Genomic DNA, 24330 nt, shown 5'->3' with positions numbered 1-24330 from the left:
TTATGCATTGTCCCAGTCCCTCACCAGTATTTGTTCAAACTGAGATGATATCAAATATATAATATCATAGCCTTACATTTAGTTTTAAGTAGGCCTAATACCATTCCAGAGCCTTTACTGAGAAACAAAAGGCATAGCCCTGTTTTCTCCACTGTAGTGACTACAGTATGCCACTGCCAGCACTGCATGTTGTTAAAGTGGGCGGAGTATTTCTCTGGTCTCGTGCGTGCTAGTGCGGTGCGCTGGAACTGCGTGGATCGAAGCAGCATGTTTTTCGCGAGGACCAGCTGTGTGAGTGTGGGACACTGGCGCGCGCTGCTGTGTGAAATCGCAGCATCAGTTTGAAAAGGGACAAGGAGGAGAGAAGAGAGGACCATCCATCCCTATCCCGCCACCGTCACAAGAAAAATAACACTTCTCAACCTGGGCAGTCCGTTTACAGGGTAGGCTAGATTCTGAGAAAGTCTGCTCTGTTGCCGATTAGCCTACATGGCTCAAACAGTGCAGCTATTTTGACAGGTAGCACATTACAATTTTAGCATCTGGCGTTATTACCATAATTTAGCATACCGTTATGCCCCTGGTTGATACGTGGGGAGGTGATATGTGGAGGAGACACGGCAACTGCACTGCAACGAAGTGAAGTTCACCATCAGCCGCTCTGCAGGTATGGTAATGCTGGATACATTGTATCATTGTTTGGAACCTTCAAGAGCTCGCTAGCTACAGTGTAACTGTTTTTCACAGGAGATGATGATAGGCTATTGTGCATTCTCGCGCGTTGCAGGTCGCGTGCATAAAACCTCCTATCCAACAAAACAGCGACCTTTAGGAAATTTGCTGTTATGTTTTTGTGTATGAAGCAGAATGCCTTGTGATGCTCAAGGATTGCGTGTTGTGTGCATGTGTAGCTACTAGCCTATACCTGCTGCCTCTGTTTTGTACAGTATGGGGTCCATTCCAAGGCTTGGTTTGTCATTGTTCAAGTGTAATAGGTAGATATGAGAGAAGGAAGAGCGAAACCAGTGGTTCAGCTTGCCACACACAGTCGCCAGGCTACATTATGCAGATAGGAAACGGAACAACGCGATCAGACGGCCATGTGTTTTTATCTTTTTATCAGCCATTATTTTACAGTAGCCTAGGCTATTGACTCATCAAGGAAATAATAATGTATGAATAACAAAACCCTCTCGTTGATTGTCTTACCAAGAAATGTTGGTCAAAGATTATGCCATTTGCTTTTTCGAATGATTTGTCATTCGATTAGGTCATGATGTTGCCAACGTGCATCTCACTGATGTGAGTCGCTCTCTCAGGAATGCAAGAGCCCACAATCCCACATCAGCATCCGCGGGACAGGGATAACATGCCTCCTTTTCCCCTCAAATCTCCGAAAGCGAGAATAGCGAAATTCATTTATAACATAAAATGTAGGTCACATAATGTAGGCCTATTTCATAACAATTTTAGAATAGCTGGAAATGTAGTGGTCATTCTGCACAGCATGCCCTATGAATTGACTTATTCTGTGCATGGAATTCTAACCTGCTAGAATTCAATGTGACTGACGACGGAAGAGAGAGCATCCCGTACAGTCCGCGGGATTGTCAGCCGCACACGCAATCATATAGTTATCAATAAATATTAGCATACATAATCACAACTACTCGGCTCAGATTGCGGCTCGTTTGGGTTTAATATTATGTCACTGCGGATATACTGAAGCATGCAATGTCAATAGTTATATATATATATATATCCACTGTGCCTGTCTGTCTGCACAGATTCGGAACCTATTCATCGAGGTGCATCGCATCGCATCCTATCCCCGTCCACTGACACTAGCCTAAAATCAGATTTTACTCAATCCGCCAAGTAAATTGTCAGAAAATGACAATGGTAAGAATTAGATCGCCAGAGACTAGCCTATATTAGACTCCAGCCGAGTAGGTTTCTTGGAATGAACGGTGGCGTAACGCTGCCGCACCGCAGTCAGTGGCACTGTTGTGGACGACACTGCTGCGTCCATCCATTCGCCCCGGTGACGCTTTCTCCATTCCCCTCTAGCACGCACATAGCCTTCTGTTTGTTGCAAGCACCTCTTTCTTGGTGAAATACGGACACATTATATTGTCCCGCGATGCATTAGTTAATAATAGTATAGTATTACCCATGTGACAGTTGAAGTCCATCAACAGCGCAAGAGTGCTTGGATTTTCAATACCACGCGCTCCCACATATAAGTATTAACTGTCATCTTGCGTGTTATCAACACGATGGACTGTCGTAAAGACAGAGGGCATCTCAGGCCAAACTGTTGAAATGTCGGTTTTAGACACTTTAGAAATTGTTTTTGCTGCTTAGAATTTATAGAGAGAACAAGATGTATGTGGGCCATATCATGGTGTATTTTATTGATGCAAATATGATTTCCAAAATAAGAGGCATTGGACAATAAATGGTTCACAAGGATCCAAACTCAACACCAAAACCTTGATTTTTTTTCATTGAAGCTGCTTTTTGGTTTTGGCATTTTCGACATGTAGCAGAGCATTGAAGCTTTTTGACTCGTTTTTAGTCGTTCAGTGTTTATAGTTATTCTTTTGTTTTTTTTATCCTCATGTTTGTGTATGAAGCAGAATGTAGTAAATATTTCAGTTTTTATTTTCATTGTTTTTATTTGTTTTTTTCCTGTAAAGAACATTGTGTTGTATTCCATGTCTGAAATGTGCTGTATAAATAAAGCTTGATTTGATGATTTGATTTAGTTGGTTTAGCTGTTGCTGGCATTTACATGTTATTTAAAGTTGACGATTAGGGCCAGGAATCTGGTGACCCCAAACTGATCAGTCCTGACATTCCATGGCACCTAATGCTGTGCAGGGTTATTTGGTGTCAGTTTGACATGCAGAGGGAGGCGAGAGAGGGCACACTGTCTCTCTCCCTAGCTGTGGAAAGGTGGGATGTTTGGCATTCTTCTGACAGATTGTGTGTGTGTGTGTGTGTGTGACTTCATTGAGAGGGAATTTCCCCCACGGCTTCATGGAGAGCCCAGTGGCAACATTATGATTTATTTTCTCTAAGGCGTCCCTCCTCCTTACACTTAGACATACAGTGGGGAAAAAAAGTATTTAGTCAGCCACCAATTGTGCAAGTTCTCCCACTTAAAAAGATGAGAGAGGCCTGTAATTTTCATCATAGGGACACGTCAACTATGACAGACAAAATGAGAAAAAAAATCCAGAAAATCACATTGTAGGATTTTTAATGAATTTATTTGCAAATTATGTTGGAAAATAAGTATTTGGTCAATAACAAAAGTTTCTCAATACTTTGTTATATACCCTTTGTTGGCAATGACACAGGTCAAACGTTTTCTGTAAGTCTTCACAAGGTTTTCACACACTGTTGCTGGTATTTTGGCCCATTCCTCCATGCAGATCTCCTCTAGAGCAGTGATGTTTTGGGGCTGTCGCTGGGCAACACGGACTTTCAACTCCCTCCAAAGATTTTCTATGGGGTTGAGATCTGGAGACTGGCTAGGCCACTCCAGGACCTTGAAATGCTTCTAACGAAGCCACTCCCTCGTTGCCCGGGCGGTGTGTTTGGGATCATTGTCATGCTGAAAGACCCAGCCACGTTTCATCTTCAATGCCCTTGCTGATGGAAGGAGGTTTTCACTCAAAATCTCACGATACATGGCCCCATTCATTCTTTCCTTTACACGGATCAGTCGTCCTGGTCCCTTTGCAGAAAAACAGCCCCAAAGCATGATGTTTCCACCCCCATGCTTCACAGTAGGTATGGTGTTCTTTGGATGCAACTCAGCATTCTTTGTCCTCCAAACACGACGAGTTGAGTTTTTACCAAAAAGTTATATTTTGGTTTCATCTGACCATATGACATTCTCCCAATCCTCTTCTGGATCATCCAAATGCACTCTAGCAAACTTCAGACGGGCCTGGACATGTACTGGCTTAAGCAGGGGGACACGTCTGGCACTGCAGGATTTGAGTCCCTGGCGGCGTAGTGTGTTACTGATGGTAGGCTTTGTTACTTTGGTCCCAGCTCTCTGCAGGTCATTCACTAGGTCCCCCGTGTGGTTCTGGGATTTTTGCTCACCGTTCTTGTGATCATTTTGACCCCACGGGGTGAGATCTTGCGTGGAGCCCCAGATCGAGGGAGATTATCAGTGGTCTTGTATGTCTTCCATTTCCTAATAATTGCTCCCACAGTTGATTTCTTCAAACCAAGCTGCTTACCTATTGCAGATTCAGTCTTCCCAGCCTGGTGCAGGTCTACAATTTTGTTTCTGGTGTCCTTTGACAGCTCTTTGGTCTTGGCCATAGTGGAGTTTGGAGTGTGACTGTTTGAGGTTGTGGACAGGTGTCTTTTATACTGATAACAAGTTCAAACAGGTGCCATTAATACAGGTAACAAGTGGAGGACAGAGGAGCCTCTTAAAGAAGAAGTTACAGGTCTGTGAGAGCCAGAAAATCTTGCTTGTTTGTAGGTGACCAAATACTTATTTTCCACCATAATTTGCAAATAAATTCATTAAAAATCCTACAATGTGATTTTCTGGAAAAAAATATCTCAATTTGTCTGTCATAGTTGACGTGTACCTATGATGAAAATTACAGGCCTCTCTCATCTTTTTAAGTGGGAGAACTTGCACAATTGGTGGCTGACTAAATACTTTTTCCCCCCACTGTATAACAGCAGGAATAGGCCTGTGTGTGTGGGATCATGCAGTTGTATGTTCTAATGGTAAGTGTTGATTGTATGCTGTTGCATAAACCACTCCGACCCAGTTATTGATGATGATGAGGATCACAAGGCTGCTACTGTATTTTTTTAATTTTAAATTGAGGGAGGATGTCACTGTTAGGATGAATTTTTTGTGACCTCGTATTCAACTTGCCTCTAACAACACTAGTAGACGTTTGTCCGAGAATCTATTTGTGTGGTAGAATAGAAATGCCCCTCTCTCAGCTCTGGGGGTGACTGGGGAGAGGAGAGAGCAAGGACATCAGGACAATCACAATAGATGCTATTGGGGAAAACACCTCCAGTACAAGATGATCTAAAAACCTAAGGGATCGATGTAGAACAATAACACTATGAACATTCACACAGGTAAAATACCTTTTATATAAAACTTTAATAACCACTGAGTTTCACTTTCCACTGTCAACTATAGTGTTTAGCCAAAGCAAGAGCCTAATGCTGTGACTGTGACACTGATAGGCCCAGAGCCCAAACGGCACTTACCATGTTTGCCATTAGGACCAGAATGGGGTGCGGTTTCTTCTTGATACTAAACATGAGCACACTTTGAGGAGCAAAATAGTCTCACGAGTCATTCCTGCTCGAGCCAAAACACATACAGTGGTGGTATGGTAAACATTTAAGAAGGAACGAAGAGTCTCCAAAGTGCGGTCCTGAAAGTATGTGTGGGTTTTGCGAGTGTGTGCGTGTGTTTGTGTGCGTGTGTATGTGTGTGTGTGTGTGTCAAAGGTGTCTCTGTTCAGCCAAGGTTAGTCCAGCCTGGTGAGGATATTCATCCTACACTTGCTTCTGGACGTCCTGTCATTTTCCTCATCCCTCAGGTGTCAGTCACTAGTGTGTGTGTGTGTGTGTGTGTGTGTGGTGTCAGTCATCACACCGACCTTGGGAGCAGGTGAATGAGAGGAAACATTCTCTGCAGTGTCAGCCTATCCATCTCTCACACACACACACACATAGGAAAACTCCTAATCCTTGGTCCTAGACATAAGAGTACACAAACAGATATCCTTCTAGGGAGCCCAGTGAACCAGATGACTGATTATAGCCATGCATTGGGCTTAATGCTGATAATAATCTACAGGAAATGGCAGTCAGTTCAGTCCGCCATTGAGCTATATGGTCCAGTAGGCTACATTATGTCCAGCACTCATTACTCTACTAGACTGGACATCCGATTGGAACAACTGTTTGTTTCCATTATACAGTATCTTGAAATTCCTGTCCACTGTCCTAACCAACTCAAACACTCCACTGCTATTGAAAGCAAAATGAATAGTCACCAGTAAATCATGAATTCTATAAATGTGTGTGAGTAAGACAGAGAGAGAGAGAGAGAAAAAGACAGAGATTAAGAGAGAGTGTATTGTTACTGTATCAATGTTACTCTCTTAAACAAGTGTCAATTTATAGACACTCAGACATATCCAATAAGACAGTTATTGAAGCAGACAGAAGCCACAGTGAACTTGTTCTGAGAGGGGTCTTGTCTTGGCCATTAATCAGTAGGGCTTCCCCGGGTCAACACGGCGACAGCGGAAATGTTGAAACCGCTCTAAGTGAACATACTTCCTCCCTGCTGGCACCGTTTTACAGGATACCACAAGCGGAAATTACACCCCTTTTTCTCTCTATATCATCCTCATTAATGAAAGGGCACACAAACTTGTGTGTGTGTGTGTGTGCTCGCCCACGCATATGTGTACATAAACATTTCTAGGTGTGTGTTTGTGTGTGTGCGCACCTTATCTTTGTGTGTGTGTTCATGTGGACACACCACACCTTATGCTCATGTGTTTACAGTATGTATGGGAATGAGCTCACATGTTGACTGGGTGCTGTGTTTGGCCCGGAGCCCGACCCGTACATAGCCTGTAGCCCAGTCCTGTCAGGGGTTGGATGGTACTGTGCAACCCTGTTGGGGAGCATATGGACCCAGCCTGCTTTCACAGTGAGGTGGAGGGGCCCTCTCTCTGCCCAGCCTGCCTTCTCACCGAGGTGAAGGGCTTGGATGGTTCTGTTATCACACTATGAGCTTGGTGGGGAGTGTATGGACCCAGTATGAACCCAAAATGGCTTTTCAGTTAGGTGGAGGGGTGGATGGGGATCTCTCTGCTCTCCCTCTCCTGTGGAGTGCTGTGTTTGGCCCTGAGCCTGTCTCGTCAAAGGTTGGGTGGATCCCTGGAGGGGAGTGTATGGACCCAGTATGAACCCAACTTGGCTTCTCAGTTAGGTGGAGAAGCTCTCTCTTTCTCAGTTCTCCCTTTCTACTGTGGAGAGAGAAGTTTGGTGGAGGGGCCCCCTCTCTCTCCCTTTGCCCAGCCTTCCTTCCCAGCTAGGTGGAGAGGTTGGCTGGTTCTGTGTGACCCTGGAGGGTATTTTTCTCTCTCAGTGTCCAGCTTGCCTGCAGTGAGGTGCAGGACCAGGCTGTCTCTGCTCTCCCTTTGTCCTGTGGAGAGAGCAGCCTGTCAGGCCAGAAGGCCATCAGCTGTAGGGCTCATTCACAAGACACCTACAGCACACACACACACACACACACACACACACACACACACACACACACACACACACACACACACACACACACACACACACACACACACACACACACACACACACACACACACACACACACAAACACACACTACTGCTTACATAGTGGATGAAGGTCATGGGTTCTCTGGGTTGGGATAGAGGGCTAATGCCAGTGTGTTAAAAAAGGGCCTACAGTCAAGCTACCAATGCCAGTAGCTATAGCTACCCTATTTATTTGTTCATCTATTTATTTGTTTGAGTGTCCTCTTACAGTGGGGATTGGTTAGCAGATTTGTGAAGAATAGTTTTTTTAATTGATTAATTGGTCTTATATCAAGTGTTAAAATGTTAATGTGCCAAGCGTAGCTGTCCGCCTATAAGATAAAAGCTTTTATCGATATCTGTGGCAGGCTTCTCTCCCTCCCTCTCTCTCTCTCTCTCTCTCTCTCTCTCTCTCTCTCTCTCTCTCTCTCTCTCTCTCTCTCTCTCTCTCTCTCTCTCTCTCTCTCTCCTCTTACCCACTTTTCTCTCTACCTCCTTTTACCCTCCTTCTCTCTCTCTCTCTCGCTCTCTCTCTCCTTTACCTCCTCTTACCCCCCCTTCAATCTCTCTTTCTCTCTCTACCTTATCCTCTTCTCCATAATTGTTATAGATTCCTGGACAGGGGCTTGTTGGCAGAATGGTTCTCTGTTGGTGAAATAAGAGAACATATGGCTAGTCCCTCTCCCTCTATCCCCCCCACCCCTCTTCCTCTCTCTCTCTCTCTCTCTCTCTCTCTCTCTCTCTCTCTCTCTCTCTCTCTTTCTCTCTCTCTCTCTCTATTTTTCTCTCGTCCTCTCTCTTTCTTTCTGCATTACATCACCTTGATATGGGAGCTGATTGATTTGGCATTACTGCTCAGTGAGACCAAAGGGACCAGGAGAAAGCACTGGATCTGAAAGTGTGTTATTGGAGCTCAGTTCAACCAAAATGTGCTCATGCAACAGAGGTGGTTTGGTGAACCGCACTCTCGTGATGAGTAACCTTGCCAGATACTTAAAGACGTGTTTCTCGTTGAACTAATGCCTATGCTGTAGCTCAGCGGGTTAAAAACAGAGTATTGTGGCGTGCCGGAGAACCGGATTCGAAATCCTGGTCGGTCACACTCCTAACTCACGCCGAGTCAAAACAATCTGTGTCAAAGTGAACTTGATACAGAGAAATAGAGGGAGCCAACCTGGTGTTTAGTGTGTTGTGTGGCAGGCTTTGTCTTCCCAACAGTTTACTGCTGTACATCCTGCTGAACCCATCAGCCAGCTAAATGCATCACATCTACTCACTCTACTGTGTTTGGATCGATCCCTCTGATGGTAGTTACATCATAGCTCCCACTGCTGCCCAGCGTGTGTGTGTGTTTTAGTAATGTGGAGTTACATCACAAAACGCTGCTTCCCATTGACAAAATCCAGAGTAGACTGCCTGTTAAGCCTTTCTGCATGACGTTTTTAACAACTCTACGCAATCAGCCTCCTGGCTCTGTTACTAGTGGTTAGTGTGTGTGTGTTTGTGTGTGTGCATGTTATATTCTGGATCACATGACCTCTTCTTTGTCTCTACTAATTATTTTTGTCAATGAAAGTAATAACAGGTGCAGGTACAGACAGACACAATATAATGTTGACGTCCTCTTCCTGGTGACTGTTGAGAGTGTGTGTGAAGATTGTCACAGTTTCCTTGACATTGGTTAGTGTTAATCCCCTCCTCCTTCCCAGACTCACACCCACGCACTACAGTAGCCCTAAAGTGAAGCGTGTGGGTTCAAAGAAAGAACTAATGCGGGCAGTGACACTTTCTAAATGTAGCAGTTCCTCTTTCTACAGTATTTTCAACATGGTTTCTCTAACCACACAAAGCCTCCTATTCATGTCCTTTTTGTGATTCCCTTCATGGTCCTTTTTTTGTCCACTTCTCAGTCTGTCTGACTGTATTTATAACACTTTCCCATAACAGAGTCTTTGTGTGTGTTTATTTTTATGATTGCACAAAAAACCCATGTGTTCTGTTTATATCAATGATGTCTTACTGTGTTTGCGTAATGATTGCCCTGTGGTAAGACTCATACACTGAATGAACAAAAATATAAACGCAACATGCAACAATTTAAAGTTACAGTTCATATAAGGAAATCAGTCAATTGAAATAAATTAATTTGGCCCTAATCTATGGAATTCACACGACTGGGAATACAGATATTCATCTGTTGGTCACAGATACCAACAACAACAACAAAAAGTAGGGGTGTGTATCAGAAAACCAGTCAGTATTTGGTGTGACCAACATTTGCCTCGTGCAGCGCGACACATCTCCTTCGCATAGAGTTGATCAGGCTGTTGATTGTGGCCTATGGAATGTTGTCCCACTCCTCTTCAATGGCTGTGCGAAGTTGCTGGATATTGACGGGAACTGGAACACGCTGTCGTACACGTCGATCCAAAGCATCCCAAACATGCTCAATGGGTGACTTGTCTGGTGAATATGCAGGCCATAGAAGAAGTGGGACATTTTCAGCATCCAGAAATTGTGTACAGATCCTTGTGACGTGGGGCCGTGCATTATCATGATGAAACATGAGGTGATGGTGGCAGATGAAAGGCACGACAATTGGCCTCAGGATCTCATCACGGTATCTCTGTGCATTAACATTTCCAGCGATAAAATGCAATTGTGTACATTGTCCGTAGCTTATGCCTGACCATACCATAACCTCACTGCCACCATGGGCACTCTGTTCACAACGTTGACATCAGAAAACCGCTCGCCCACATGACGCCATACACGCTGTCTGCCATCTGCCCGGTACAGTTGAAACCGAGATTTATCCGTGAAGAGCACACTTTTACTTTTCCAGCATGCCAGTGGCCATCGAAGGTGAGCATTTGCCCACTGAAGACGGTTAAGACGCCAAACTGCGGTCAGGTCAAGAACCTGGTGAGGGCGACCAGCACGCAGATGAGCTTCCCCGAGATCGTTTCTGACAGTTTGTACAGAAATGCCTCGGTTGTCCAAATCCACAGTTTTATAATCTGTCCAGGTGGCTGGTTTCAGACGATCCCGCAAGTGAAGGAGCCAGATGTGGAGGTCCTGGGCTAGCGTGGTTACACGTGGTCTGCGGTTGTGAGGCCGGTTGGACGTACTGCCAAATTCTCTAAAACGACGTTGGAGGCGGCTTATGGTAGAGAAATTAACATTCAATTCTCTGGCAACAGCACTGGTGGACATTCCTGCAGTCAGCATGCCAATTGCACGCTCCCTCAAAACTTGAGACACCTGTGGCAAGTTTTGTGACTTAACTGCACATTTTAGAGTGGCCTTTTATTGTCCCCACCACAAGGTACACCTGTGTAATGGTCATGCTGTTTAATCAGCTTTTTGATATGCCACACCTGTCAGGTGGATGGATTATCTTGGCAAAGGAGAAATGCTCACTAACAGGGATGTCAAAAATTTTTTGATAAGCCTTTTGTGCTTATGGAAAATCTTTAATTTCAGCTCATGAAACATGGGACCAACACTTTACAGGTTCTGTTTATATTTTTGTTCAGTGTATATTTTTCCCACAAACTGCTGGCCGAGATTGAATGTGATAAACGTTGATTGTTATTGTTAGACTTGTGGAACTTTGTCATAGTAGCTCTACTAAATGGTTCATAATGGTGCATTATTTCATCATGTGAAAGGAATGGTCCAGAGGACTAGAACCACATGGTGTGGTTCTGGGTCTGCATAAAGGTTCTGATTTCTTCTGTTCTGTAGTTCGTGAGGTCATTCAAAAGTTAATTCACTGTAACATTGTACTGTTTCACTCTCACTACTTAGAATAAATAGCCGTAGGGGAGAGGGAGAGAGAGAGAGAGAGAGGAGAGGAGAGGAGAGGAGAGGAGAGGAGAGGAGAGGAGAGGAGAGGAGAGGAGAGGAGAGGAGAGGAGAGGAGAGAGAGAGAGAGAGAGAATCAAAATCAATTAGACTAAATGAGGTTGTGACGAGTACTGAGGATACGAAGAGGCAGGAGGCAGGACGCAGACGCAGGAAGGTAAAGGTTTACTTAACAATGAGAAAGAAAATAACAAAGAGCGAGTAAACGACACAACGCCAACAATTACACACAACAATGACTGAACAGTCCAGGGCTATATAGTGGTGGTGATGAGATGATGAGGTGCAGGTGCGCTGGAGGTGATTAGGGTGCGTTGGGTTTCCATTCCTGTATTGCCGAGGTGGTGCGCTCAGACCGGTGGCTCAGTAGACTGGCGAATCAGAGCGCCAGATGGGAGCAACGGGAGGAGACGTGACAGAGGTACCCATCAGGTTTCTATTTCCAAATGAAACTCTGAAGTGTCCTTTGTACAGACTGAGTAAATGCATACACCACATACATGTAATTAACCTGTTATTGGAACAGTTAATATCAGGGTTCTACAGAAATGGGCCACCCCACCACACAACGTACAGTATTGTACATGTCAACATGGTGGCGTGTCAGATTGGTTAGATCATAGGGGAACATATAAGATCCTGTCTGGTCAGGTCCTATTTACAACTTCATATGGGCCTTTCTCTGAACAGGGTCTTTAAGATGGGCGACCACATGACGGTCATGTCACCATTTTCTGTGGCTGTGAGGGAGGGTCTCTGTGGCCTGCCTGTCTGTCTGAGTCTGGTTTGTGTGTACCTGGGTCTCTGTGTGTGTGTGTGTCTGGGTCTGTGTTTGAGTATGCTTGGGTTTGGGTGTGTGTGTCTGGGTGTCTGGGTTTGGGTGTCTGTACATGTCGGACTACATACCGCCTGGCTAGCTGACATTAGACGGTCATACACTGTTGCTTCATTCCATGCCCATACCAACATACCACTTAATACACATGCCCAGTACATTCTAAGTAGTGGGCTAGTGTGTCTATTGGGGACAGAGAAAGAATAAGCCTTTGAGCTGCCACTTGTGGTGTGTTCTGCCAGGCAGAAGGTTATCTGTCTTTTATCCTGGTTGTCTCCTGCTATGGCTGCTGCCTATTGACTGGATGACCATTAGGCCTATAGTTAATTGATTGATATGATGGACAATGGGAAGATGGAGAGTGGAAACCCGAGCACGGGTATAGACAGCAGCAACCGGGAGAGACAGTACAGTAAGTCTTGTGTTTTATGTAAGAGCTTATATAAACACTGCTTTTACATAAGGATAGCTAAATATAAACTCAGAAACACTCTCAAAGTAAAGATAGCCACAACCAGTGGAGGCTGCTGAGGGGAGGACGGCTCATAATAATGGCTGGAATGGATTCATTGGAATGGTATCAACCACATGGAAACCACGTGTTTGATGTGTTTGATACCATTCCATTGACTCCATTCCAGCCATTATTATGAGCCGTCCTCCCCTCAGCAGCCTCCACTGGCCACAACGTGTGATTGCACAGGATTTATTCTCCTTGTGTGTGTGTGTTTGTTATTTCACCCCTTCATCATCTTCTCCCAGTTAGCTAACTGCTAGTGAATTTACTGTCTTGCTCTGAGGCGGTACAGTACAGTACAATGAATGCAGTGAGTTTCGGAGTCAATTAGGTTAAGCAGAGACAGGGTGGGGAATAGGGAGACTCAGACAGGCTGGGTGTATCTCTGTGATGTTATTCAGTCAATATGGCAACTAAAGGAACAAGTTGGTGGGCAGATTGAGGCTGGCATCGCGTTGTGGCAAATAGCTGTCCCATTCAAGGCCCAGCTGCCTGTGGAGGGCGAGGGAACACAACACACGCACACTGGCAGCTTTGTCACTGGCGTTATGGCTGTGATGCTGACAAGGCCTCTCTCTGTGCTGCCTGCTAATGCTGCAGTGGGATGGTCTTTGGTTAGGGCTGCCTCCTGTTTCTCTCTCCACTCTCCTACTGCCTCTCTTCCTCTCCTTTCAAAGCCAGCCAGTCTGTGTGTGTGTGTGTGTGTGTGAGTGGCCGTTCTTTAGCTACCCACTGCCTTGATGGCATTCCCTCAACACTCCACATGTCGGCAAGCTTTTAGCCTTTTGAAAAGTGAAACGGGTAAAAAGGGAAAATAACCTCCCTCTCTACCTCCCGTGGCATAAAGAGAGGAGTAGTGATGTCAGAATCACTGAATCGCCTGGACTGTGTTCAGCTGGATCTCTGTCAGGAGTACGCAGAGGGGAACGGTGTGTGTGGACATTCTCCAGAACCACTCTGAAAATCTGGAACCCTGTGAGCCTGTTATTTCCACCTGGGTCCCTGTGTTTTCAGCTTTTCCACTTAACCAGGTTTTTGTCAGAACGCAGCAGCAGCAATAGGCAACTGCGCCCTCGCTTCCCCCGCCTATGGAAAGTGAGAACTGAATGGGGAAACTTTGTTTTAAAAGTATAAGTCAAGAAAAAAATAACACCACCACCACACACCCTCCCTGTTCTCCCTCTCTGCCAGCTGGGCAGCCTGAGATCCCTGCCAAGAACAACATGACCCTCCAAATAAGAAGATCCCACTTCACTTTTACAATGAGAGAGAGAGAGAGAGAGAGAGAGAGAGAGAGAGAGAGAGAGAGAGTTGGGTCCGCTCACCAACCAAGAATTCACAAAATGGGACAAACACCAAATTGAGACTGCATGCAGAATTCTGCAAAAATATCCTCAGTGTACAACATAAACACCAAAAATGCATGCAGAGCAGAATTAGGCCGATACCCGCTAATGATCAAAATCCAGAAAAGAGCCGTTAAAATCTACAACCACCTAAAAGGAAGTGATTCCCTAACCTTCCATAACAAAGCCATCACCTACAGAGAGATGAGCCTGGAGAAGAGTCCCCTAAGAAAGCTGGTCCTGGGGCTCTATTCACAAACACAAACAGACCCCACAGAGCCTCAGGACAGCAACACAATTAGACCCAACCAAATCATGAGAAAACAAAAATATAATTACTTGACACATTGGAAAGAATTGACAAAAAACTGAGCAAACTAGAATGCTATTTGGCCTGACCCAAAATTAAGGAAAGCTTTGACTATGTACAGACTCAGTGAGCATAGCCTTGCTATTGAGAAAGGCCGCCGTAGGCAGACATGGCTCTCAAGAGAAAACAGACTATGTGCACACTGCCCACATGTGAGGTGGAAACTGAGCTGAACTTCCTAACCACCTGCCAAATGTATGACCATATTAGAATTAGAGACACATACTTCCCTCAGATTACACAGACCCACAAATCCAATTTTGATAAATCTATTGGGTGAAATACCACAGTGTGCAATCACAGCAGCAAGATTTGTGACCTGTTGCCACAAGAAAAGGACAACCAGTGAAGAACAAACACCATTGTAAATACAACCCATATCTATGTTTATTTATTTTCCCTTTTGCACTTTAACTATCTGCACATCATTACAACATTGTATATAGCCATAATATGACATTTGAAATGTCTCTATTCCTTTGGAACTTTTGTGAGTGTAATGTTTACTGTTCATTTTTATTGTTTATTTCACTTTTGTTTATTATCTATTTCACTTGCTTTGGCAATGTTTCCCATGCAAACAAAGCCCCTTAAATTGAAATGTAAGTTGAATTGAGAGACAAATAGAGGGAATAGAGAGAGAGACAAATAGAGGGAGAGAGAGAGAGAGAGAGAGAGAGAGAGAGAGAGAGAGAGAGAGAGAGATAGAGAGAGAGAGAGAGAGAGAGAGAGAGAGAGAGAGATGAGAGAGAGAGAGAGAGAGAGAGAGAGAGAAAGGAATTAAAGTTAGAGAGATAAAGTCCCCTCCTCCCCATTCATACACACAGACCGAAAGACATGCGTAATATACTAACTATTTGTCATCTCAGTGCACGTAGAGTAGAGTGGTGTCTCTCAGTGCACATAGAGTGCTGAGTGGTGTCTCTCAGTGCATGTAGAGTAGAGTGGTGTCTCAGTGCATGTAGAGTAGAGTGGTGTCTCAGTGCACGTAGAGTAGAGTGGTGTCTCTCAGTGCACGTAGAGTAGAGTGGTGTCTCTCAGTGCACATAGAGTGCTGAGTGGTGTCTCTCAGTGCATGTAGAGTAGAGTGGTGTCTCTCAGTGCACGTAGAGTAGAGTGGTGTCTCTCAGTGCATGTAGAGTAGAGTGGTGTCTCAGTGCACGTAGAGTAGAGTGGTGTCTCTCAGTGCACGTAGAGTAGAGTGGTGTCTCTCAGTGCATGTAGAGTAGAGTGGTGTCTCTCAGTGCACGTAGAGTAGAGTGGTGTCTCTCAGTGCATGTAGAGTAGAGTGGTGTCTCAGTGCACGTAGAGTAGAGTGGTGTCTCTCAGTGCATGTAGAGTAGAGTGGTGTCTCTCAGAGCACGTAGAGTGGTTTCTCTCAGTGCACGTAGAGTAGAGTGGTGTCTCTCAGTGCACGTAGAGTAGAGTGGTGTCTCTCAGTGCACGTAGAGTAGAGTGGTGTCTCAATTACCCTTCTCCTCACAGTCACAGAGCGGGCTCTCGCTCTCTCATTCATTCATACTCTCTCTCTTGCTCTGTTCCTCACTGGCTCACTCGCTCTCTCTCTCTCTCACTCTGTCTCGCCACCTCTCTTACTCACTCTCTTTCGGTCAGATCTGGAGGGAAAACCACCTGCCACCAGGTAAAGGACATTGATATTCTCTAACCTTTTAGTGTTAATAACTGTGTTTTATTCCACATTGTTCATTTACTGGATTATTGCCTGGTTAATGCTGTGTGTTTGGTGATTCTGTGAATGGTTTCCATGTGTGTTGTTTGTCCGTCCATGCTCCAGCACTCTGTCAGAGACCCCTGGGCCTCAAACACACACCCACGTGCGCACATGCACATGCACACACACACACACACACACACACACACACACACACACACACACACACACACACACACACACACACACACACACACACACACACACACACACACACACACACACACACACACACACACACCTGCACGCGGAAGCACACACACACACACACACACATACAGACACACAGACACACAGCCCTGGGAATGTCAGCGTTGCGTGAGTGTGTGATGCCCCCAGGGCTCTACTTCTCTGTCTTTCTGAATGACTGCTGATGAAGCTATGGTCGGTTTCTGACTCAATGCCCTGCTAATACTGTTCCTGAGATAATGTGAGAGAGAGAGAGAGGGAGAGAGAGAGAGAGAGAGAGAGAGAGAGAGAGAGAGAGAGAGAGAGAGAGAGAGAGAGAGAGAGAGAGAGAGAGAGAGAGAGAGAGAGAGAGAGAGAGAGAGAGAGAGAGAGAGAGAGAGAGAGAGAGAGAGAGAGAGAGAGAGAGAGAGAGAGAGAGAAAGAGAAAGAGAAAGAGAAAGAGAAAAAAAGAGAGAACTGGCAGAGAGAAAAAAGAGACATATCATCTTGAAATAATACATTGTCTGTGAGAGTAGGCCTTGGCGATGTGGCCAAAATATCATATCACAGTATTTTTCACATTTTTGACGGTATGACATTATTTGACGGTATTCTATGTTTTTGAATAAGAAAAGTTCTACATTTGCTTTATGAGTAGTGCGTGACCCTAGGTTGGCAACACATAAGTTCTAAGTGATTTCAATGGGTCTTTCTCCATTCTGATTGTTTTATACTGATCAATTCAACTTAAAATAAAAACAATTTCTGCATTTCCTGCACTCAGTTGAGATCATTTCCACACTGCCACGTAGAGCTGCATGATAGGGGCAACAAAACTTGGCCTTATTTTTTACCAAATGTTGCAATTGCGTTTTGACTTGCGATTTAGATCAAAACACTTGGGTGAACTGTTGGAATCATGGAAATAGAATGCTTATTTTAATTCTATAGTAAGAATATAAATAATAGTAGGCACTTTGAATGCAGTGTTTGACATGACAATAAATGAAAATGCCACGTAGGAGTTATTGTGACAGGGTAGGAACCAAAGTGATGGTTAGTGTTTCCTAGGGGACCCTATAATCTTTGGCTACATTAAATGTTTCTTCATGTAGCCAACATATTCATGCTTCGCCTATTCCTCTTTGATTTACAAGATACTGTTGCACAAACAACATGCTGATTTAGGCCTACACCAGCACTGGTATCAGGCTGTATTAGCTAGCTACGTTTGCTCTGACTCAGCACATTTATTAGCTAGCTAGCTAGCCAGCTAACTAGTGATTAGCTTTAATGCCTAACATGATTTAGCTAAAACTTGCTAAGAAAAGACAAACTAGCTGTTTGCAGATGTAAGAAACACAAACGAATAGTGCAATTATAGAATGCTTGTGGATTTATATTAAGAAGCAAAGTGGAAACAACATCTTTGTCATCAACATTGTTGCATGTGCTGCATTGACCATGCAGATTGAACACAAGTGTCTCCTGGTCAAGCAACAACAAACCCGCTCCTTGAGTGACAGGGGGTGGGGCTAGGTCTGTGTGGAAAGCAGAATGGAGAGAGAGAGAGCGGAGAGGGATGACTCAAGTAGCATAAAAATGGACGTTACACACAGTATATCACATTTAATAAACCAAACATTCAAATACCGTTATAGAAGGTAAAGTAAAAACCCAAACCGGTCCTTGCATCAATACCGGTATATAATAAAATACGGTACACCGCCCAGCCCTATGTGAAAGAGCGATGGAGGGAGAGAGAGATAAAGAGAGACAGAAAGAGATGTTTCATGTTGTTATTGAAAAAAGATATTGTTACATTAGCCATAACAAATAGTTTTTTGACAAGGTCGTTTCGCAGAGTATCTGTGCACAGTGTTGTTAATGCAGTTATTTTTTATTTATTTTTAGGGGGTAGATCAGCTTTGATACTGCAGATAGATTGTAACTTCCATCAATGTAATTGTCTGCATCACATCCAATCCCCCATATGTTTTTTTTTGTTGAGAAATAATAATAATAATAATAATATATATATATAAAAATCAGCCGTTTCCAGCTACAATAGCCATTTACAACATTAACAATGTCTACACTGTATTTCTGATCAATTTGATGCTTTTCTTTCAAAAACAAGGACATTTCTAAGTGACCCCAAACTTTTGAATGGTAGTATATACAGTGGGGAAAAAAAGTATTTAGTCAGCCACCAATTGTGCAAGTTCTCCCACTTAAAAAGATGAGAGAGGCCTGTCATTTTCATCATAGGTACACGTCAACTATGACAGACAAAATTAGAAAAAAAATTCCAGAAAATCACATTGTAGGATTTTAATGAATTTATTGGCATATGATGGTGGAAAATAAGTATTTGGTCAATAACAAAAGTTTCTCAATACTTTGTTATATACCCTTTGTTGGCAATGACACAGGTCAAACGTTTTCTGTAAGTCTTCACAAGGTTTTCACACACTGTTGCTGGTATTTTGGCCCATTCCTCCATGCAGATCTCCTCTAGAGCAGTGATGTTTTGGGGCTGTCGCTGGGCAACACAGACTTTCAACTCCCTCCAAAGATTTTCTATGGGGTTGAGATCTGGAGACTGGCTAGGCCACTCCAGGACCTTGAAATGCTTCTTACGAAGCCACTCCTTCGTTGCCGGGCGGTGTGTTTGGGATCATTGTCATGCTGAAAGACCCAGCCACGTTTCATCTTCAATGCCCTTGCTGATGGAAGGAGGGTTTCACTCAAAATCTCACGATACATGGCCCCATTCATTCTTTCCCTTTACACGGATCAGTCGTCCTGGTCCCTTTGCAGAAAAAACAGACCCAAAGCATGATGTTTCCAACCCCATGCTTCACAGTAGGTATGGTGTTCTTTGGATGCAACTCAGCATTCTTTGTCCTCCAAACATGACGAGTTGAGTTTTTACCAAAAAGTTATATTTTGGTTTCATCTGACCATATGACATTCTCCCAATCCTCTTCTGGATCATCCAAATGCACTTCAGACGGGCCTGGACATGTACTGGCTTAAGCAGGGGGACACGTCTCGCACTACAGGATTTGAGTCCCTGGCGGCGTAGTGTGTTACTGATGGTTGGCTTTGTTACTTTGGTCCCAGCTCTCAGCAGGTCATTCACTAGGTCCCCCGTGTGGTTCTGGGATTTTTGCTCACCGTTCTTGTGATCATTTTGACCCCACGGGGTGAGATCTTGCATGGAGCCCCAGATCGAGGGAGATTATCAGTGGTCTTGTATGTCTTCCATTTCCTAATTATTGCTCCCACAGTTGATTTCTTCAAACCAAGCTGCTTACCTGTTGCAGATTCAGTCTTCCCAGCCTGGTGCAGGTCTACAATTTTGTTTTTGGTGTCCTTTGAAAGCTCTTTGGTCTTGGCCATTGTGAAGTTTGGAGTGTGACTGTTTGAGGTTGTGGACAGGTGTCTTTTATACTGATAACAAGTTCAAACAGGTGCCATTAATACAGGTAACGAGTGGAGGACAGAGGAGCCTCTTAAAGAAGAAGTTACAGGTCTGTGAGAGCCAGAAATCTTGCTTGTTTGTAGGTGACCAAATACTTATTTTCCACCATAATTTGCAAAATAAATTCATTAAAAATCCTACAATGGGATTTTCTGGATTTTTTTTTCTCAATTTGTCTGTCATAGTTGACGTGTACCTATGATGAAAATTACAGGCCTCTCTCATCTTTTTAAGTGGGAGAACTTGCACAATTGGTGGCTGACTAAATACTTTTTTGCCCCACTGTACACTGCTCAAAAAAATAAAGGGAACACTTAAACAACACAATGTAACTCCAAGTCAATCACACTTCTGTGAAATCAAACTGTCCACTTAGGAAGCAACACTGATTGACAATACATTTCACATGCTGTTGTGCAAATGGAATAGACAACAGGTGGAAATTATAGGCAATTAGCAAGACACCCCCAATAAAGGACTGGTTTTGCAGGTGGTGACCACAGACCACTTCTCAGTTCCTATGCTTCCTGGCTGATGTTTTGGTCACTTTTGAATGCTGGCGGTGCTTTCACTCTAGTGGTAGCATGAGACGGAGTCTACAACCCACACAAGTGGCTCATGTAGTGCAGCTCATCCAGGATGGCACATCAATGCGAGCTGTGGCAAGAAGGTTTGCTGTGTCTGTCAGCGTAGTGTCCAGAGCATGGAGGCGCTACCAGGAGACAGGCCAGTACATCAGGAAACGTGGAGGAGTCCGTAGGAGGGCAACAACCCAGCAGCAGGACTGCTACCTCCGCCTTTGTGCAAGGAGGAGCAGGAGGAGCACTGCCAGAGCCCTGCAAAATGACCTCCAGCAGGCCACAAATGTGCATGTGTCTGCTCAAACGGTCAGAAACAGACTCCATGAGGGTGGTATGAGGGCCCGACGTCCACAGGTGGGGGTTGTGCTTACAGCCCAACACCGTGCAGGACATTTGGCATTTGCCAGAGAACACCAAGATTGGCAAATTCGCCACTGGCGCCCTGTGCTCTTCACAGATGAAAGCAGGTTCACACTGAGCACATGTGACAGACGTGAATGAGTCTGGAGACGCCGTGGAGAACGTTCTGCTGCCTGCAACATCCTCCAGCATGACCGGTTTGGCGGTGGGTCAGTTATGGTGTGGGGTGGCATTTCTTTGGGGGGCCGCACAGCCCTCCATGTGCTCGCCAGAGATAGCCTGACTGCCATTAGGTACCGAGATGAGATCCTCAGACCCCTTGTGAGACCATATGCTGGTGCGGTTGGCCCTGGGTTCCTCCTAATGCAAGACAATGCTAGACCTCATGTGGCTGGAGTGTGTCAGCAGTTCCTGAAAAGGAAGGCATTGATGCTATGGACTGGCCCGCCCGTTCCCCAGACCTGAATCCAATTAAGCACATCTGGGACATCATGTCTCGCTCCATCCACCAACGCCACGTTGCACCACAGACTGTCCAGGAGTTGGCGGATGCTTTAGTCCAGGTCTGGGAGGAGATCCCTCAGGAGACCATCCGCCACCTCATCAGGAGCATGCCCAGGCGTTGTAGGGAGGTCATACAGGCACGTGGAGGCCACACACACTACTGAGCCTAATTTTGACTTGTTTTAAGGACATTACATCAAAATTGGATCAGCCTGTAGTGTGGTTTTCCACTTTAATTTTGAGGGTGACTCCAAATCCAGACCTCCATGGGTTGATACATTTGATTTCCATTGATCATTTTTGTGTGATTTTGTTGTCAGCACATTCAACTATGTAAAGAAAAAAGTATTTAATAAGATTCTTTCAATCATTCAGATCTAGGATGTGTTGTTTAAGTGTTCCCTTTATTTTTTTGAGCAGTGTATATATACAGTGGTGAAAAATGTATTTAGTCAGCCACCAATTGTGCAAGTTCTCCCACTTAAAAAGATGAGAGAGGCCTGTAATTTTCATCATAGGTACACGTCAACTATGACAGACAGATCTCCTCTAGAGCAGTGATGTTTTAGGGCTGTCGCTGGGCAACACAGACTTTCAACTCCCTCCAAAGATTTTCTATGGGGTTGAGATCTGGAGACTGGCTAGGCCACTCCAGGACATTGAAATGCTTCTTACGAAGCCACTCCTTCGTTGCCCGGGCGGTGTGTTTGGGATCATTGTCATGCTGAAAGACCCAGCCACGTTTCATCTTCAATGCCCTTGCTGATGGAAGGAGGTTTTCACTCAAAATCTCACGATACATGGCCCCATTCATTCTTTCCTTTACACGGATCAGTCGTCCTGGTCCCTTTGCAGAAAACCCCCAAAGCATGATGTTTCCACCCCAATGCTTCACAGTAGGTATGGTGTTCTTTGGATGCAACTCAGCATTCTTTGTCCTCCAAACACGACGAGTTGAGTTTTTACCAAAAAGTTATATTTTGGTTTCATCTGACCATATGACATTCTCCCAATCCTCTTCTGGATCATCCAAATGCACTCTAGCAAACTTCAGACGGGCCTGGACATGTACTGGCTTAAGCAGGGGGACACGTCTGGCACTGCAGGATTTGAGTCCATGGCGGCGTAGTGTGTTACTGATGGTAGGCTTTGTTACTTTGGTCCCAGCTCTCTGCAGGTCATTCACTAGGTCCCCCTGTGTGGTTCTGGGATTTTTGCTCACCGTTCTTGTGATCATTTTGACCCCACGGGGTGAGATCTTGCGTGGAGCCCCAGATCGAGGGAGATTATCAGTGGTCTTGTATGTCTTCCATTTCCTAATAATTGCTCCCACAGTTGATTTCTTTAAACCAAGCTGCTTACCTATTGCAGATTCAGTCTTCCCAGCCTGGTGCAGGTCTACAATTTTGTTTCTGGTGTCCTTTGACAGCTCTTTGGTCTTGGCCATAGTGGAGTTTGGAGTGTGACTGTTTGAGGTTGTGGACAGGTGTCTTTTATACTGATAACAAGTTCAAACAGGTGCCATTAATACAGGTAACGAGTGGAGGACAGAGGAGCCTCTTAAAGAAGAAGTTACAGGTCTGTGAGAGCCAGAAATCTTGCTTGTTTGTAGGTGACCAAATACTTATTTTCCACCATAATTTGCAAATAAATTCATTAAAAATCCTACAATGTGATTTTCTGGATTTTTTTTCCTCATTTTGTCTGTCATAGTCGACGTGTACCTATGATGAAAATTACAGGCCTCCCTCATATTTTTAAGTGGGAGAACTTGCACAATTGGTGGCTGACTAAATACTTTTTTCCCCACTGTATACTACCATTCAAAAGTTTGGGGTCACTTAGAAATGTCCTTGTTTTTGAAAGAAAAGCAATTTTTTGTCCATTAAAATAACATCAAATTGATCAGAAATACAGTGTAGACATTGTTAATGTTGTAAATGGCTATTGTAGCTGGAAACGGCTGATTTTTTATGGAATATCTACATAGGCGTACAGAGGCCCATTATCAGCAACCATCAGTCCTGTGTTCCAATGGCATGTTGTGTTTTCTAATCCAAGTTTAGCATTTATAAAAGGCTAACTGATCATTAGAAAACTATTTTGCAATTATGTTAGCACAGCTGAAAACTGTTGTGCTGATTAAAGAAGCAATAAAACAGGCCTTCTTGAGACTAGTTGAGTATCTGGAGCATCAGCAATTGTGGGTTCGATTACAGGCTGCAGAGCTGGGAAGATTGTATCCCCCATATAAATAACATTCTATTGGTAGCAAGAATTTTGAATAATAATTTAAATTGAGTTTTGAATCCGGCGTCGTTTTGCGTATCAGTTCATAAACCATTTGCCATGGAATCGGTACGTCAAAAATCTCTTCCCAACTATTTTGCAATCTATATGGGACGGCTGTCAATCCTTTGGTCCTTAAATTAAACTGGTATACTTTTTTATTTTATCACAATTTTCTTTAACCAATTATGGTCTTTAATGCGGGGCCGACAGACAAGTTCCTTACTTTTTCCCCCTTCCACTTATCTCTTCCATTTTTGCGGTAATGCTGCAATTATTTGGTTGTAATTTTGGGTAGAGAAGACATTTCCATATGTTTTTGTTAGCTGCATGTGCGACATAACTTACTACATTTGCACACACTGTATATAGATGTTATATTTTTCTATTGTGTTATTGACTGTACGTTTTTGTTTATCCCATATGTAACTCTGTGTTGTTGTTGTTTTTATCGCACTGCTTTGCTTTATCTTGGCCAGGTCGCAGTTGTAAATGAGAACTTGTTCTCAACTGGCCTACCTGGTTAAATAAAGGTTAAATAAATAAATACAAATAACTCCACCAGTTCTACCTATGATATCATTTACAAAGATTATACCTTTTTTAAACATTATTTTAAAAAATAATGTTTTTTTTATCAATTAGTATATTTGAGTTTAACCACAATATTTGTTGCATTATTTGTTCTGTTGTTTCTAGGGGATGGCTTGTTTTAGAAATAGTGATATTTGGGAGGTGTTTTCCTTTTCTAATAACTTAAAGTGAGAGGTTGAAATCTGAATAAAGGGAAATAGGCCATTCTTTAACATGGGGTGATACAATCTTACTAATTTGCTAGAGAACCAGTTCGGATTTAAGTATAACTTTTGTATGACTGAAACTTTTAGTGTTAGGTCTAAT

At 43.9% G+C, this 24330-nt stretch overlaps 1 protein-coding gene across 1 annotated transcript in view; it reads left to right on the top strand.

Moving 5' to 3' along the window:
- Window positions 1-252: 252 nt before the first annotated feature.
- LOC121571940 (transcription factor HIVEP3) overlaps window positions 253-24330 on the top strand; it is a 55993-nt gene continuing 31915 nt past the window's right edge. Inside the window, exon 1 of the mRNA XM_041883737.2 lies at window positions 253-667. The gene's annotated coding sequence lies outside the window, so the exon portion shown is untranslated. The remainder of the gene's footprint in view (window positions 668-24330) is intronic.

Source organism: Coregonus clupeaformis, chromosome 8, assembly GCF_020615455.1.
Source record: "Coregonus clupeaformis isolate EN_2021a chromosome 8, ASM2061545v1, whole genome shotgun sequence".
Classification (NCBI taxonomy): Eukaryota; Metazoa; Chordata; class Actinopteri; order Salmoniformes; family Salmonidae; genus Coregonus; species Coregonus clupeaformis.
Note: the sequence above shows the minus strand (reverse complement) of the source record. Positions and strands in the feature narration are given on the sequence as shown.